The sequence below is a fragment of the Triturus cristatus genome, chromosome 7 (assembly GCF_964204655.1).
Source record: "Triturus cristatus chromosome 7, aTriCri1.1, whole genome shotgun sequence".
Taxonomy (NCBI): Eukaryota; Metazoa; Chordata; class Amphibia; order Caudata; family Salamandridae; genus Triturus; species Triturus cristatus.
The window spans coordinates 436135103-436152048 of NC_140590.1; the positions used below are offsets into that span (position 1 = coordinate 436135103).

At 47.0% G+C, this 16946-nt stretch overlaps 1 protein-coding gene across 10 annotated transcripts in view; it reads left to right on the forward strand.

Annotated features, from left to right (window-relative positions):
• The window catches only part of MAP2K4 (mitogen-activated protein kinase kinase 4), an 834137-nt gene that overhangs the window by 367628 nt on the left and 449563 nt on the right, over positions 1-16946 (forward strand). The window lies entirely within an intron of this gene.

The following is a 16946-nucleotide window of genomic DNA, read 5'->3' on the forward strand; positions in this document are numbered from 1 at the left end:
TCCACCCCAGATAAAGAATCTAATCTTCTTGATGCTTCGGGGAAGAGAATTGCATCTCAGGCAGCAAACTTCTGGCGCATATCCAACACACGAGCGTTGCTATCTAGATACGACCGTGCGCTATGGGACGAGATGGAACAATTGCTCCACTATCAACACCAAGAAAATAAATCCAAAGCTGAAGACGTAATAAGGGAGGGACAACTTATTTCTAACAATCAAATCAGGTGCTCCCTCGATGCTGCAGACACAGCTGCCAGAGCAGTCAATACCAGTGTCTTTTTAAAAAGGCACACCTGGCTACGTATCTCTGGATTCAAACCCGCTTCACTGGAAAAGATGAAGAAAGACACTTAAGTGGCCTAATCCATGGGGGCGCTTCAGTCACCACAAGGCCATGGTTCCTTTAGGCGCTTTTTCTATCGAGTGGGGTCCAAGAATTCTTCCTCAGACAATACCTCCACCTACAAGGGTTATAACTAACCCTCTGGCTCTTAAGAACTATTTCCGAGGGGGTTACAGAGGGAATAATGGTAAGGGAAGAGGTAGAGGTTCTAACACACGCACATCCCCCTCCAATACAAAACAGTGACTCCCCTCTCCTTCCCCCGACCACCTAACACCTGTCGGGGAGAAGACTGTCAAATTTCTTACCGGTTTGGCAGTCAATAACAACAGACAAGTAGGTTCTGCAAATGATCTGTTCTGGTTACTGCCTGGAGTTCATCAACACTCCTCCGAACATTCCCCCAAAGTCACACAAACTCTCACCGGATCATTTACACCGCCTCAAACAAGAGGTGCTGTCTCTTATTTTAAAAGGAGCTATAGAGCCCGTACCACTACAACACCAAGGGCCTGGCATGTACCCCTTTTACTTCCTAATACCAAAAAAGGACGGGTCTCTCAGACCAATCTTAGAGAACTCAATTTCTACATACAATCAGACCATTTTCACATGGTAACACTTCAACAGGTACTACCTCTTTTGCAAAAGGGCGACTTTCTGTCTATTCTAGACTTGAAGGACGCCTGCTTTCATATTCCAATCCGCCCTGCTCATCACACATTTCTCAGATTTGTGTTAGCGGGCCAACATTACCAGTTCAAGATACTCCCTTTCGGAGTCACCACTGCCCCCAGAGTTTTCACAAAATGTCTAGCGGTAGTAGCTGCTCATCTCAGGAGACAAAGCATCCATGTCTTCCCATACCTAGACGACTGGCTCATCAATGCAAGCACGTCCCAACAGTGTCTCAAAGACACTTCCATGACCATCGGGTTACTGCATCGACTAGGGTTCACAGTCAATGTGCCAAAGTCACATCTTCAGCCAGCCAATATTCAGAACTATCTAGGAGCCACTTTAGGTACTCAAAACGCTCAGGCGTTTCCCAACGCAACCATAATTCACAACATTCAGGCTTTGGTTCTCCAGTTTCAACCCAATCAATCTCTTCCAGCTAGAGTTTACATGCAACTGCTGGGGATGATGGCATCTTGCATCATGATTGTCCAGTATGCCAGGCTCCACATGCGTCCGCTTCAGGAATGCTTAGCAAGTCAGTGGAACCAGTCCCACGGTCTATTAACCGATCTAGTGTTGGTAAGTGGCCGTACTCATCGCTCTCTGCAGTGGTGGAACACACAAAATCTGTCAAAAGGACGGCCCTTCATTAACCCGGTTCCAAAGACAGTGCTAACAGCGTATGCGTCTCTAACTGGCTGGGGTGCTCATCTACAGCAACACACAATAGAAGGAATGTGGAGACAAAAACAAAAGTTGCTCCACATCAACCATTTAGATCTCATGGCCATATTTCTAGCCCTCAAAGCCTTTCAGACCCATCTGGCTGGCAAAGCTGTCCTGGTCCGTACAGTCAACATGACAGCTATGTATTGCATACAAAAACAGGGGGAACACACTCCCTCCAACTGTCCCACCTAGCCCAGGACATCTGCACATGGTCCATTCATCACAAAATCTATCTGCTAGCAGAACACCTCCCAGGAGTAGACAATCAGATGGCAGATCTGCTAAGTCGTCAGATGCAGCAAGTCCACGAATGGGAACCACACCCTCAAGTCCTCCTCCCATTCTTCCAAATGTTGGGCTTTCCAGATATAGTACTGTTCGCCACGCACCTAAACGCAAAATGCCGAAACTTCGCGTCCAAAGACAATGCACTATGATCAACTGGTCAGGTATATTTGCTTACACTTTTCCACCTCTCCCACTCATTCCATTAGTGGTTCAGAAATTCAAACAAGCATCCCTGACACTAATCCTGGTTGCTCCCACATGGGCACGTCAACCATGGTTCACAACCCTATTGGAACTCTCTGTAGTTCCTCATCAAAAACTACGTCTTACACCCAATCTCCTCACACAGAGCCATGGAGACATAAGACACCCAGACCCCAGTCAACTCGATCTGGCACCTTAAGTCCTAGAGTTGGCTATCTTCATCTACTGCCAGACTGTATTGATATTATCAAGGAAGCTAGACGTCCTACCACAAGAGCCTGCTATGCATCAAAGTGGAAGCGGTTTGTGATTTACTGTAATAACAACATCAATCCGCTTGATGCTTCTCTCCAAAACATTATATGCTATTTGTTACATCTACAACGTTCCAATTTAGCATACGCTTCCATACGCTTATACCTGGCTGCAGTAGCTGCATACCTACAGAATAGGCAACATCTATCTCTTTTTAGAGTGCCTCTTATCGAAGCCTTTATGGAGGGACTCAAAAGAGTCATTCTGCTAAGACGTCCACCTGCTCCAGTATGGAATCTGAACATTGTCCTCACCAGACTAATGGGTCCACCCTTTGAGCCATTGCACAAATGTGAACGCAATTTCTCACATGGAAAACTGCTTTCCTTGTGGCTATCACATCACTGTGAAGAGTGGGTGAACTTCAGGCATTAACTATAGAATTACAAATGCACCGAAATAAAGTGGTTCTTCGGACTAATACTAAATTCCTTCCTAAAGTCATTTCTGCTTTTCACATCAACCAATCTGTTGAGTTACCCGTGTTCTTCCCTCAACCAGATTCAGTAGCAGAACGTGCTCTACACACATTAGATGTAAATAGAGCATTGTTGTACTACATAGAAAGGACCAAACCTTTTCGTAACACAAATCAACTGTTTGTCGCTTTTGCTCCACCACACAAAGGCAATCGCATATCAAAATCAGGAATTGCAAGGTGGATAGTCAAATGCATTCAAATATGCTACGCAACAGCAAATCTGAAAGAACAGTTCCCTCTAGAGTACACTCTACATGCAAACTGGGGGCTTCTATGGCATTCTTAGGATATATACCCATAGATGACATATGCAAAGCTGCAACATGGTCTACACCTCACACATTCACAAAACACTATTGTGTAGATGTGTTAGCAAGACAACAGGCTAGAGTGGGCCAGGCAGTTTTACGTACACTATTTCAGACCACTGCAACAGATACAGGTTAGCCACCGCTTTTGGAGATAACCGCTATATAGTCTATGTATAGCATATGATCTACAGCTCATATGCCTCGAACGTAAAATGCTACTTACCCAGTATGCATCTGTTCTTGGCATCTAGAGCTGTAGAGTCATATGCACCCACCCACCTCCCCGGGTACCTATACCTGTTGCAGTAACATCTTATTTTGATACATGCATTCATGGACCTCTCCTTTTACTACTCCTACTATCTCCATTATCATCCTCTGTGGGAAAACAATCTAACAATGGGGTCGATGCCCATGCGCACTATCACCGAAAGGAGGAGTCACCTACCTCGTGACTGGAAAGACTTCTTCGAAGAAAAACAAAGTGCAAACTTCCGGACCCAACACTAGATGGCGATCTATGCATAGCATATGACCCTACAGCTCAATATGCCAAGAACAGATGCATACTGGGTAAGTAGCATTTTCCTTTTTAGTAACATGGGCAAGGAGAGTTTTCGAAGGTCATATTAGTATTTCTTTTTTTAGCTGAGGCTGGAGACACAACCAACACTTCATTAGTGTTATGAGGAGAAGGGAGGATTGTCAAGAGTGAGGGGATACACTGGGCTGTAGCATTGATGGGAGAATGTGTAGAAAATGTGTGTCCTCACACAGCAGATGTGAGATTCAGCAGAATGATTCAGGAAGAAATTCAGTTGTCATAATCCATACATGAGTTAGAATGGAACTGGTATACAACATAAAATCGGCTGTATATGAACAGAGATTGGGCGTACCTGAGAAATTAAGGGAGCACAGCATTTCAGAAAAATTAGTGATGGCTGGAGACGTAAAGGGTGCTGGAGAGCTAAGCACAGATGGCCTTATCTTCAGAATGGAAGGGGATATGATCAGAAAGAGAGTATGCTAGAGTGCATACCTAGAAAGTGTTGTCCTGCAGAAATAAGGTGGGCAAAGAAAGAACAAACTGGAGTTTAAGAACTTGTGCCCTAAGCAGCTAACTTTCTTGCCTTTGGTCTGTATTGTGAGCAGCAAACTAACGTAACTGTGAGAAAAGTAGTAAATCATAAAATAAGCAAAAGGCTTAAGACCATTCTCATAGTGTGCAGTAAGCTTAAAATCCAGATGGATCACTGCTAAGGGATGTGTGTGTGTGTGTGTGGGTGTACTTGTAAAGCGCACTGTGACTCCATGGAGTATCCTGGCGCTGAAGACCGCTGGGGAACCCGTCCTGGTTTTCCCTGGGGCAACATGCACCTCAAAACATATAAAGAAAGGAAAACTTGCTTGCTAATGTGAAACAGATAGATTGTCATATGGGGCCAATCCCACTCACACAGGCAAAATCTGAAGCATGCTGGCATTCAGGAAATAGCCTAGAAGATGGAGCAAGGTCAAATAGGACATTAGAGTGCACTCCTAGAGCACCTTCACCTATGTAAACAAGTTTCACAAAGAAAGAACAAACCACAACCCATGAGCTCCTGAACCTGTCGCTTTTGGGCTGTACTGAGAAGAGAAAACTAGCATAAATGTGAGAAAAGTAGTAAATCATACAATAAGTACATGTAAGATTTCATGCATTAGGTGAACCTATGGTCTAATCAAAAAGTTTGGATTAAGAGCAAAGTTGTAATTGCCATGGGGATACTTCACATTAATTACGAGTCCAGGGTAGAAATTCTCTGGGATGGAGGGCGGTAGTTAGCTCTGATCTGGGTGTTGCTCTGCCGGTCCATTTCAGTGATGTTGCATCTGGATGTCACTTACCCTTTTGCAGTGCAACATTTCAGTGCTTAACAGTAGGGGTGCTTTTCCTATGACTTCCTAATGCACCTTTCCTGCTTTGCCATGTCAAGATATTTCTGAATCTTCTAACCACATATTCATCACCTTGTGAATATCTGCAGGTGCCATACTAAGTCTGTGGGATTTTCTTCAGCTATTCACTCACATGTTGATAGGTGTTGTTGTTCGACTCCAGATCTGCTCTGGTCTGTATGTGTTGTCAGGCCCCCTACATAGTTGCCACCTCCGCACACTGTTAGTTTCTTTCATTACACAACTTCTGAAGTGGGTCCAAAGCTCACTCCACCAAATTCGGTCAGGCTTGACAGACAATATTTTCAAACCTTTTCCCAGTGCAAGGGACAAGTATGCCTCAAAAGCAACAGGGTTCATATCTTATAAGGAGTCCCACAAACAAATGTCAGTGACAAAACCCCACTAAGTCTGCCTCTGGTCTTTGGGTTCCTCATGTGACTTGGCATCATGGGACAGATGCGCTTGGATGAATCCAAAGGCATTTGGGATTGTGAGGCCAAACTGTCGCAAAATAATACCGAAAGTCCTAGTCCTGTTTGATGTTGGAGACACATTCTCCCTCCAGAGGTCATTCTCACAGGCACTATTCCTCCAGAACAGAATCATCAGGTAAGTCAAAAAAGTCAAAACACAGTACCTTTAGTCCTGTTACTCCTGGCATGATGAGCCGTGCGACCCCGAGGGTACTCTCAAGCTGCATACTTTGTCTCTGACTTCAGAACCGAACTCAGGCCTAATACAGATGCAGCCTTCTGGTTCCATTAACGCTGCTCCAGCAAATCTAGACCTTTAGAGAGACCAATGTGCTGTTGTTTGATACTCTGCCAGATACCTCTGGAGCCCCTTCAGACCCTAAGGATCTGAGGGGGCCTCCAGGTGTCTCCCAGCCAGTGGATTTGTCCCCGATGTGACTGTGCCCTTCGACCCCAGTCCGAGGTCAGTTCTGGGGCTGACACCCAGCATGATACCCCTTACGGCTCTTAACTAACTCCAGAGCCCGAGTGTTGACGTCGGCACCAATGTCTCCAGATGCGGAGACAATAGTCTTTATGTACATGGGAGAGAATCTGCTATGACCTCAATTGAAGTCTCAGTGTTCAAGATGCCAGTGGTATTGGATCTCTCTTACGATTCTGACCTCCAATCACCCAACCCCTTAGCCTATCAATGGAAGCATCTACCTCCTTCTCCATGTTCATTCTGCGAGCAACAGAGGTGTTATTCCTACGACTATGTACCCCTGATGTCAAGACAACAGTGGTCCTGCAGCCTGGACAGATCTCACAAAAATCCCTCCTGTCTTTTAATGAGGCCTTCACTGGCACACTGTCGGCCAAATGGACAAAGACAGGATCTTGTCCCCCAATTAATTGGCAGATAGCCAGGACACACAGGCATACTCCTGGAGATCTAACCGTTCTCCTACAACACCCCATAATAGAAAGTCTGGTGGTCTAGGTCTCTAACAGCAGACAACCCCAGTGGGTTTCCGACCACATGGAGCCATTTGCTAAACATGTTCTCTGCCTTCCTCACCTTACGTTCTGTGAGCTCCAGCTGTCTCCTTGGACCCTATTCACATGTGTTGTGGGACATGGTGGTGGAAATCTTGCCAGCAGTCCTAGATTATCTCGTAATTAACCTTCAACAGTTCATACAAGATGGTCAGGATGCAGCAAAATCTCATATGCTTGGTCCTGGACACTGTCAGCTGCTTTGGTAGGGCAGTTGGGTTTATGCTTGGATTCGCTCCACAGGGTTCTCGAACGACGTACTTTAATCCCTGATGGACATGCCGTTTGATGGCATATGTCTAATCGATAACAAGGCATATGTAGTAAATTAAATATACTTGGGTCAGTGTTGAAATCCTTTATTGGCAACCTCCGTACAGCAAAGGCAAGAAGATCAAGATACGTCCTCAGCTACACTCTAACTGAACCTTAAGTGTTCTACCCAACACAAAGAGAATAAAGAATGGAGAACACTCAGTACATGAAAATCTATTTAAGAGATATCACTACACATCCTCCTTCTTTATTCAAACAAAACCCTTATCTTCTCTGTATAAATAAATATAAAAAAAAATAAAAAACATAAAAAGTAATACAAACATAATCTTCGAGTTTCTTAGGTTTAGAAATTTTCCTCCCAAAACTGCTTGTTTTTCCTAAGCAATTTTGGTTTGTAGGAATAGTGGGAATTGTATTACCGTTACTAAACTCAGGAGTATGACAAGCTTCAATGCAATTGGATAATGTTTCATCATTGGAAATAGTTACATTGGTTGAGTTATCATGGGCAATGTTGATCCACCAGTACTTGTCATACTTTGAGTCAGTATTAGTAAGGCAATTTTCTCTTTTGCCATCGTGTTTTTGGACAATGGCTAGTTTACTCATGTGGTAGATGGATCCATCTTCTAGTTGGACTGTGTTTCTATTAACTTTAGCAATTCTTTTTGGTTCGCTAAATCTATTTTCACCTTTCACAACCTTTCTACTGGATTTCACTCTTACCCACTGCCCCGCATGAATATTTACATCCTTAACTTCATATTTGCTATCGAAATACATTTTGTTCTTCTGTTGAGTTTTACTCATACAATCTTTAATTTCATCAATGTCCCAATCAACTGTCCCTCCTTTGTTCATCCAACCGGGATTAACCTTGGAGTGGGGGATTCTACCTCTCATAATAACAAAGAGACTATTGCCAATTGAATCATGTATAGTGATTCTATGGCTCCATAACATTTTCATAATTTCTGTATTTAAATCTTTCTTATTATTCATGGAAAGCTGTACAATACCTGTAATAACTCTATTCATTCTCTCTACAACAGCATTACCCCATGGATGGTATAAGGCAGTGAACTTTTGTTCAATTCCAGCATATTCCATAAATCTTTTCATTTCTAGGGACTTAAACTGAACACCATTGTCCGTAAGCAATGACTTAGGGAAACCTTTTAGAAAAATGTTTTCAAGAAATTTGATAAGAGTTAGTGTCTATCTTTGTAACAATTTCAAGTTCAAGCCATTTCGAAAATAAATCCATCAAAACAATTATGTATTTCTGTGAACCATCATTCGATACTATAGGTCCCATTAAATCCAGAGCTAAATTCTCCCATGGTGAACTAGGACAAACTAAGGGACTTGAAGGAGGGTTCAAAGTCTTCTGGGATTTGTCAGCTGAAACACATTCTACACAAGACCTAACAAAGCGTTCGGTTTCAATGTCAACTTTAGGCCACCAATACAAAGATTTAACCTTTCGTTTGGTACGTGAGAAAACAAGGCTATACAAGATAGATTATGGGTAGAGGGTGATTCAAGCTTAAAGGAAATTATTTCTATTGATAAAAAAGCAGAATTTTCAGAACGTTGTGCGAAAGCCACTCTTTCTTCTGAAAAAAAAGATAGTAGCAATTCTGTTAATAAGATTTCAGACAGTCATAACAAAACTTTTCAGACACACAAAAAGAGGGTTGATAAGAATGATTTAAAAAAAAAACGAAATTTCAACTAGAAGTAAGCAACAGCAATATTTTTGTTACCTTTGTGGTAGCACTTCACATTCTGCACAATACTACAAGTGCCAAGTGTGTAGAATGCGGATTAATTGGTCATTTTGCAAAAGCCTGTAGGCGTAAAATGAACAAAAAAAACAAGAAAGTTGCTTGTGTGAGAGAGAGTGATACGGAGGAGTCTTCCTCAGACGTTCGCGACAATGATGTCAAACTTAAATGTGATAAAAAAAGAAGTTAGTACTGAAAATAGTGGATGAAACAGGAGACAGTAAACCTTTATATTGGGTGTCTTTGGAGGTGTTTCTTTACAGGTAGCAGCAGACTCTGGCTCTCCTTACACGATTATTGCTGAGAATGTATGGGCACACCATTTTTGTTCCACCATCGGAAGCCATTTAGAATCACCTGATATTAATCCTGAAAGCTATACTGGTGAGAAAATTGACATTATTGGTTTCAGAGAGTTAGTGTTCAGATTTAAAGGCAGATCTGCTCTGTGTAAATTATATGTAGCCAAGGACGGACCTTCTGTTTTAGGATGGAAGGACCAACGTAAATTAGACATAATTTTAAATCCTAACAGTCCAGAACAAGTCTTGGTGGCTTGTGATTCTGAAGATACTAAAAAATGGGTACTTGAAGAATTCCCATCTGTTTTTAGCAATAAAGTAGGGAAGTTAAAAGGTTTTTCACATTACATAAAACTAAAAAAGGATGCCATTCCCAAAATTCATAAAACACGGAACATTTCATTCATTGTGCGAGATGAAGTAAAACAGGAATTGGATAAATTATTGAGTGCTCATATCATCGAACCCATAGAATCTTCCGAATGGATTTCTCCGTTGGTTGTCGCGAGACGAGCCAACGGTAAGGTACGATTATGTGTGGACTTAAGAGGTTTGAACAACAACATTATTGTGGATCAGTTTCCGTTACCTCGCATAGATGAAATGTTATCTTTAACCAGGGACGCAAATTGGTTTTCAACACTGGATTTGTCATCAGCTTACCATCAAATCACGTTAGATCCTAATTGCAAGCACTTGACAGCTTTCTGTACCCCTTTTGGATGTTTCCAATTCCGCCGAATGCCGTTTGGATTGGCATCAGCGGCAGCTGTATTTCAAAGACTCATGACACAGTTGTTAGGACATATTCAAAATGTAGTTTTCTTTCAGGATGATATACTAATCATGGGGAAGTCCAAAAAGCACCATGATGAAATCTTAAGGAATGTCCTTCAAGTGCTTAAGGATAAGGGTCTAACAGGTGAGATTAGTAAGTGCAAATTCGCTGAATCAAGTGTAACCTATTTGGGTCATGTTATATGTCGTGATGGCATTAAGCCCAAAAGCAAACTTATTGAGGCTATATCCAAAGCTCCGCGTTTCTTAGGTTTAGAAATTTTCCTCCCAAAACTGCTTGTTTTTCCTAAGCAATTTTGGTTTGTAGGAATAGTGGGAATTGTATTATCGTTACTAAACTCAGGAGTATGACAAGGTTCAATGCAATTCGATAATGTTTCATCATTGGAAATAGTTACATTGGTTGTGTTATCATGGGCAATGTTGATCCACCAGTACTTGTCATACTTTGAGTCAGTATTAGTAAGGCAATTTTCTCTTTTGCCATCGTGTTTTTTGACAATGACTAGTTTACTCATGTACTGTGTTTCTATTAACTTTAGCAATTCTTGAAAATATATTAAAGAGATATCACTACAGCGTACTCTGCCTTGAAACGCTTCAAGGAGACTAAGGCAACAGTACTCTCTATTGGACTGGCACCTGCTACATGTCAGTTCCCTCCACAGTTTCACTCCTTTCGAGGCCTCATAAGAGCTTTCCATTAGAGGCCACATACTTTGCTTCAGCAGCAACAGACCTATGCCTTTAAAGGCCGAGGTCGGGGATGCAATTGCCAGTGTCCAGATCCCTGGGTACAACACACTAACAAATCCCCCGCCCCTCCCTCCCCTCGGCTGGACCTCAGACTGGTTCTCACTCTTTCCATGTGCACTCCATTTGAGCCAATGCACAGCTGCTATCTCTGATTGCTGAACTTAAAAACAGCGTTAGCTTGTTGCATGAGTGAGCTACAAGCACTTTGTGTCCCACAACTTTATGCCACTTTCTTCCCGGATGCTCTTGTGCTCAGGACTAATCCTGCATTTCTTTTTAAAGTTGTCACACCTGAGGGCGTGGCCAATATGGCGATAGTGTAGGACGTGCCTACCCATCTCTCCACCCTGGTTCCGGCCCGAGACTCCCAGCACCGCCGGTGCCGCTGCAAACGGGCACCCGGCTACAGCATCTTCCCCTCTACGTGGCCGGAGTCCTCCAGAGCCGCAATAGTTGTGCAGGACGGAGCAGGGAACCGGCTTGGGCCACGACGCACTACCTGAAATGGCAAGGCACGCGGGCACGCGGCGGGGACCCGCCTTCACGTCGGCTGGTCGGAGAGAGTTGCGGCGCCTGCCTCAGGACGAGCAATATTCCGCCCTGAGAAATTGACGGAGGGAGAGGAGGCTTGAACCCCGAACGGCACCTCAGACGGGAGCTTCCCTGGCGGCGCGGACCCCAGCGCGGCCCGGCCGGGCCCTTCAGCCTGCCCTGGCGGCAACGCAGCGTGGCTCCAGGAGGTCTGGTGAGGAACGCGGCAGCGAAGTCGACCACGCAGCATAGACGGCTGGCTTGGGGGGCGAGGCTTGGGCCCTGTGTCGCGTCCCCGGCTGGAGCTCCTTTGGCAGCGCGGGCTTCGGCGCGGCCGGGCCCTCCGTTCCGATACTGACTGCGAGTGCCATATAGTTTAGCATGGCCTGGTGAGACACGCAGCGGCGGAGGCTCGCCCTGAGGCATTGCTGGCGGCAGTGGGAGAGGAGGCTTGGAACTGGTGAAGATCGAAGCCACGCGATAGGGCCTTGAAGTCTGCGCAGCGGTAGAGGGTGCGATCTACCACCTACTTATTGCCGGTATCTTCCCGGACGGTCTCCATAGAGCTGCCTTTCCTCCCGCGAACACTGCACCGCCTGGCCGTCGCCGTGCTGGGAGAGGCCCCTTTCATACTCACACCCCCTCCCGAGCAAGGACCCGGTGAGCACGTGGAGGGCCTGCCCGAGGCCTGGCTTGCTCTCCAAGGTTCGGACGGCAGCCACAGGTCCACTGCGTGGAGGGGAAACATGGACTGGGCGCCTGGGCCCCAACGACTGGGAGACATGGCAATTTGTTTGGGTGGCTGGTGATTGGGGTGGCAGCTGGTCCCTGCAACCCGTCTTTCGTTCCTCCATGGGGCTGATCGCCTTGGACAGTGATCGATCTCAGGACTATGGTACACCTTTACTGTTTTAGTTTCTTGTTATTTGTTTGGATTTGTTTTTTTGGGGTACCCCTCATTCCTCCTCAAGCTCTCTCGGTGGGATCCTTGAAGTCATGGGCTCCTCCTTTTCACACTTGAGTACAGGTGGGTGTGCACCGGGTACTATAGCAGCCATTGGGTTTCTCCAGGATGGGTACGATTAAACATCTTATCCTTGAATGTCAAAGGGCTCAAAAACCCGGTCAAACGAAGAGCTGTCTTGTCCTATTTAGAGAGGTCTGATGCTCACATCTGTCTCCTGTAGGAGACACATCTCTTGCCCACCGACACGCACAGATTGCGCTCGAGGTCTTTCCCCATCAGGTCTTCTCTTCCAGGGCCACAAAAACCGCAGAGGTAGCCATTTCGGTCTCTGGTGATTTCCCTGGCCGCATGGGCGACAAACAGGCGGAGCTAAAGGGCTGGCTGTTAGCATATTCCTTCACACTGGGGACTTTTAGTTTCACAGTCGCCAGGATCTATGCCCCCAACGAGGGCCAGGAGGGTTTTGTGCAGGAGGCCGTCCACGACCTGTCCGGTTCACCGGATTGATCGATTGTCTTGGAAGGGACTTCAACTTGGCCTTCGACGACTCACTGGATCGGTCAGTACAGCGATGGAGGTCAAACCGGGGCGCTGTGTGCCTCAGTAAAACGCTTACTGCATGAGGCGGGCCTTACAAACTCCTGGAGGCACACACACACCAGGAAATACACATTTTATTCACACGCCCATTAGTCTTACACCCGGATTGACTACATCCTCATGTCGGACACACTGACCCCACGATTGCAGACAACTGACATAACCCCGTGCCCGTTATCAGACCACTCCGCAGAATCCATAGCACTGACCCTTCCCACCACCCGCCCTACTCGTAGATTCTGGCGGCTGAGGGAAACCATGCTTCAACATCCTACTGTGGTCCAGCAGATTGAATCTTGCATTGCTAACTATCTTGCCTTGAACGACACCTCTGATGTACGGGTGACAACGCTCTCTGGGACGCTCTAAAGACTGTTGTTCGGGGAGAGTTTTTGGGTATCGCAGCCGCGGAAAACAAGGCCCGCCGAGAGAAGCGAGAACGACTTACTAGGGAAGTGACCGAATTGGAACTCATTCACCAACGGTCGGAGCGCCTTGAATTTGGAGGCAGCTCAAGACAGCCCGAGCACAGCTGGCAGGCCTGGACGTGGACAGGGCAGAGTACGCGGCCCTCCGGCTGAAACACGCTTTCTACATGGAGGGAAACAGATGTGGCAGACTGTTGGCCAATAAATTATGGGCGCAACTGTCCCGAGTCACTGGGATTTTAAATGGGCAGAGTCAAGAGCTTGATGCTGACTGCGAAATAGCAGACACGTTTCTCTCCTTCTATGAGAACCTGTACGGAGCTCAGTCGCTGCCAGCTGATGGCCCGGGGCAGTAGTTAGAGGGAGCTCAGGTGGCAAAACTTGCACAGTGCCACTCTGACAACCTTGGTGCACCCATTAGGCCTGAGGAAGTCATTGCAGCCATCTCCCGCTTGAAGCTCCACAAATCCCCTGGGCCGGACGGCTTCTCTTCAATTTTCTATAAGAATTTTTGGCCAGCCCTGGTTCCTGTGCTAGTCTGACTTTTCAACTCCATAGGGCCTGACGCGCCGCTGCCTCGCGCCATGTTGGAGGCCTTCATCACGGTCATACCAAAGCCTGGTAAGGAGCGGCGTCACTGTGCCTCTTTCCGGCCTATCTCACTCCTTAATGTTGATCTGAAGATCTTCACCGGGATTCTCGCCCAGAGGCTCTCTACCCATCTCCCTGGGCTGATAGACCCCGATCAGTCCGGGTTCGTGCCTGGCCGCCAGTGCTCAGACAATACCAAACATATTCATCACCTGGTGGACCGATCGGAACGATTTCCAGCAGAGCGTATGATTTTCTCCATCGACGCCGAAAAGGCGTTAGACAGGGTCCACTGGCCCTACCTACGGGCCACCCGGTCTCATTTCAGCCTCCCCGACCGCTTTATCCAGTGGGTATTCTGTAGCTACGAGAACCTGGTCGCCACGGTGCGGGTGAATGGGACTGCTTCCAGCGCCTTCCCCATATGCAGAGGGACACAACAGGGTTGCCCCCTGTCGCCGCTCCTCTTCGCCCTGTACATGGAGCGTATGGCCCAGAGAATGCGTGCGGACCCTGTCATTAGGGGTGCACAATTTGGAGGTACTGCGCATAAGCTGAGTCTGTACACGGACGATGTAGTGGCCACGTTGCCGCACCCCAGAGAATCCCTCCCAGCCTTCTTAGCGGAGCTGGACAGATGTGCTTCTGTCTCCGGGTTCAAGATTAACGTGCATAAATCCAAGACCCTAACCCTTGCACTGGCGCCTGATACGTTACATCTTTTGCAACGCGCTTACCCTGTCCTGGGGGCTTGGGAATCCCTCCCGTACTTGGGGATGCAAATTGCTGAGGACATTCACTCCACCAAAACACTGAACTACTCTGTTCTGCTCAGGCAGGTGCGGGGATGTCTCCGGAACTGGAGGCCGCATGCACTGTCCTGGCTCGGTCGCATCACGGCGGTGAAAATGGTAATCCGGCCTACAATTCTTTATATATTCCACACGATACCGCTGGTTCCCCCAACTGGGGTCCTGCGCTCTTTACAGCAAGACATGGAACGCTTTATCTGGCGTGATCAGAGAGCCCGTATGAGTAAAGAGATAGCCTGTCGCAGTCCTGAAGAGGGAGGCCTGGGGATTCCCGACCTAGTGGCCTATTGGCGGGCGGCCCAGCTGCGAGCCCTAGTGGAGTGGTCCCGACCAGAGTCTGAAAAGCATTGGCTTTTCATGGACCGCTCTCTCGCTGGACAATCTCTCTGGAGCATACCCTTCCTCACTCAGCCTGGGAGGCCTCGCAATTTGTGCCTCTCAGAGGTGACTCGCCCCGCCCTTCTGGCCTGGGATAGGGTGGCCGTTGATCATCGTGGGCTAACCACCTTCCCCGCTCCACTAACACCTATAGTTCGCAATCCTGATTTTACACCGGGGCTGGATGAGACCGGATTCGAGCACTGGACGGGAGAGGCGAGCAGATCCATCGGCAACTTTTTCGATCTTGAAGGCCTGAGATCATTTACAGACCTACGCAGGGAACTGGGCATACCCGAAACTGAACGATACAGGTACCTCCAGATCCGCCATTGGGTGCTTCAGAGCGACATTCGCGCAAGCGCAGAGCGCCGCCTCACTCCCTTTGAAAAATGGCTTCTTACCCGCCATTCGGACGCTCGCCTCACCTCGGACTTATATAAGTTTGTGCGCCCCACACCTGGGGAGGGGAAGACCCCAGGACAGCTACACTGGGAGAAAGAGCTAGGCAGAGAACTGACACAGAAAGAATGGTCAACACTCTACTACAGGGCACGACACACAGCTCGTAACATGACTTCCACGGAGACCACCACCAAGGTGGCTTCTTATTGGTACCTGACCCCTGAACATCTACACCGTGGCAATCCCTCGCGCAGTCCCTTCTGTTGGAGAGCATGCGGCTCTCTGGGTACCCTCACTCACCTTCTCTGGGACTGCCCACTACTGGAGAACTCTTGACGACAGACTCTTAATGACATCGACTCTCATTTTGACACACAGATACCTCCCTTCCCTGCGTACGTCTTGCTAGGTCTCCCAAACGCTCTCACATTCCCCCTTAAATCTAGACGAGGCAAGCAGATGGCCTTTGCGTTGGGTGCAGCAATCCAAAGCATTCTTACGCACTGGGGCACCACGGCGCTGCCAACACACCTCGGCTGGCTTCATAGGCTCTGGGGGATTTTGGGAATGGAAAAGATATCGCTTACCGTGGCCCGACCTACAGCGTCCCTCCATGGCCTTTGGGAACCCTTTCTTAACCTGCTCACCTCCAAGTTCACAGAGCTCACATGCCCCAAATACCTCTGACTCCTGCGCCTTGCAGATCCGCCGCACTCATCGACTGTCACCACCACTTAAGGGCCCATACTCCTACTGTACTCACACAACACACACCCAGGCCCGCCATACCTAGCCATAGTTAGCTGAGGGGAGGGGGAGGGAAGGGGATTTCATTGTTTCCTTTTTCTCTCCTCTATTGAATTTTGCGAGCCAGACATGTGGATTTAAAACCGGATTGCACTCCGATAAATGTAAGGCACCTACTTGCCTATTGTGCTTAATGTTGAATAAAGGAATTTAAACAAAAAAAAGTTGTCACACCTTTCCATATAGGACAGTTCATTACCTAACCAGCTTTCCTTGCTCCATTCTTTAAAAGAGGAAGAGAGACTTCAGTGCCTTGCCCAAAGAGGGCTTTGAGACTTTACATTTATCATACCAAGTACCCTCAGATGGACAATCATTTCTATGTGGGGTTTTTCGGGGCGAAGAAGGGAAAAACTATGCAGATGAGAACCACCTCTAAATGGATTGTTCTGTGTATCAAAACTACTATGGATTGACCATGTGAGAACTGTGTGTTTATTCTACCAAAGCAAAGGCTGCTTCCTCTGCACTGGTGTGCATTGTGCCAGTCTTGGACATCTGCCAGGCTGCTACGTGGTTGTTAGCTCACAGGTTCACAAAGCATTACTGTCTTGTTAGCCACGTCCGGCAGAAGGGGCATTGTGCCCAATGTGTCCTGCAGGATTTACTGGTCTGATCCATTCCGCAGACCTGCCACCTGGGGTGGTACTGCTTTGGGATCTAGTCCCAAGGTTAATAAAAATATG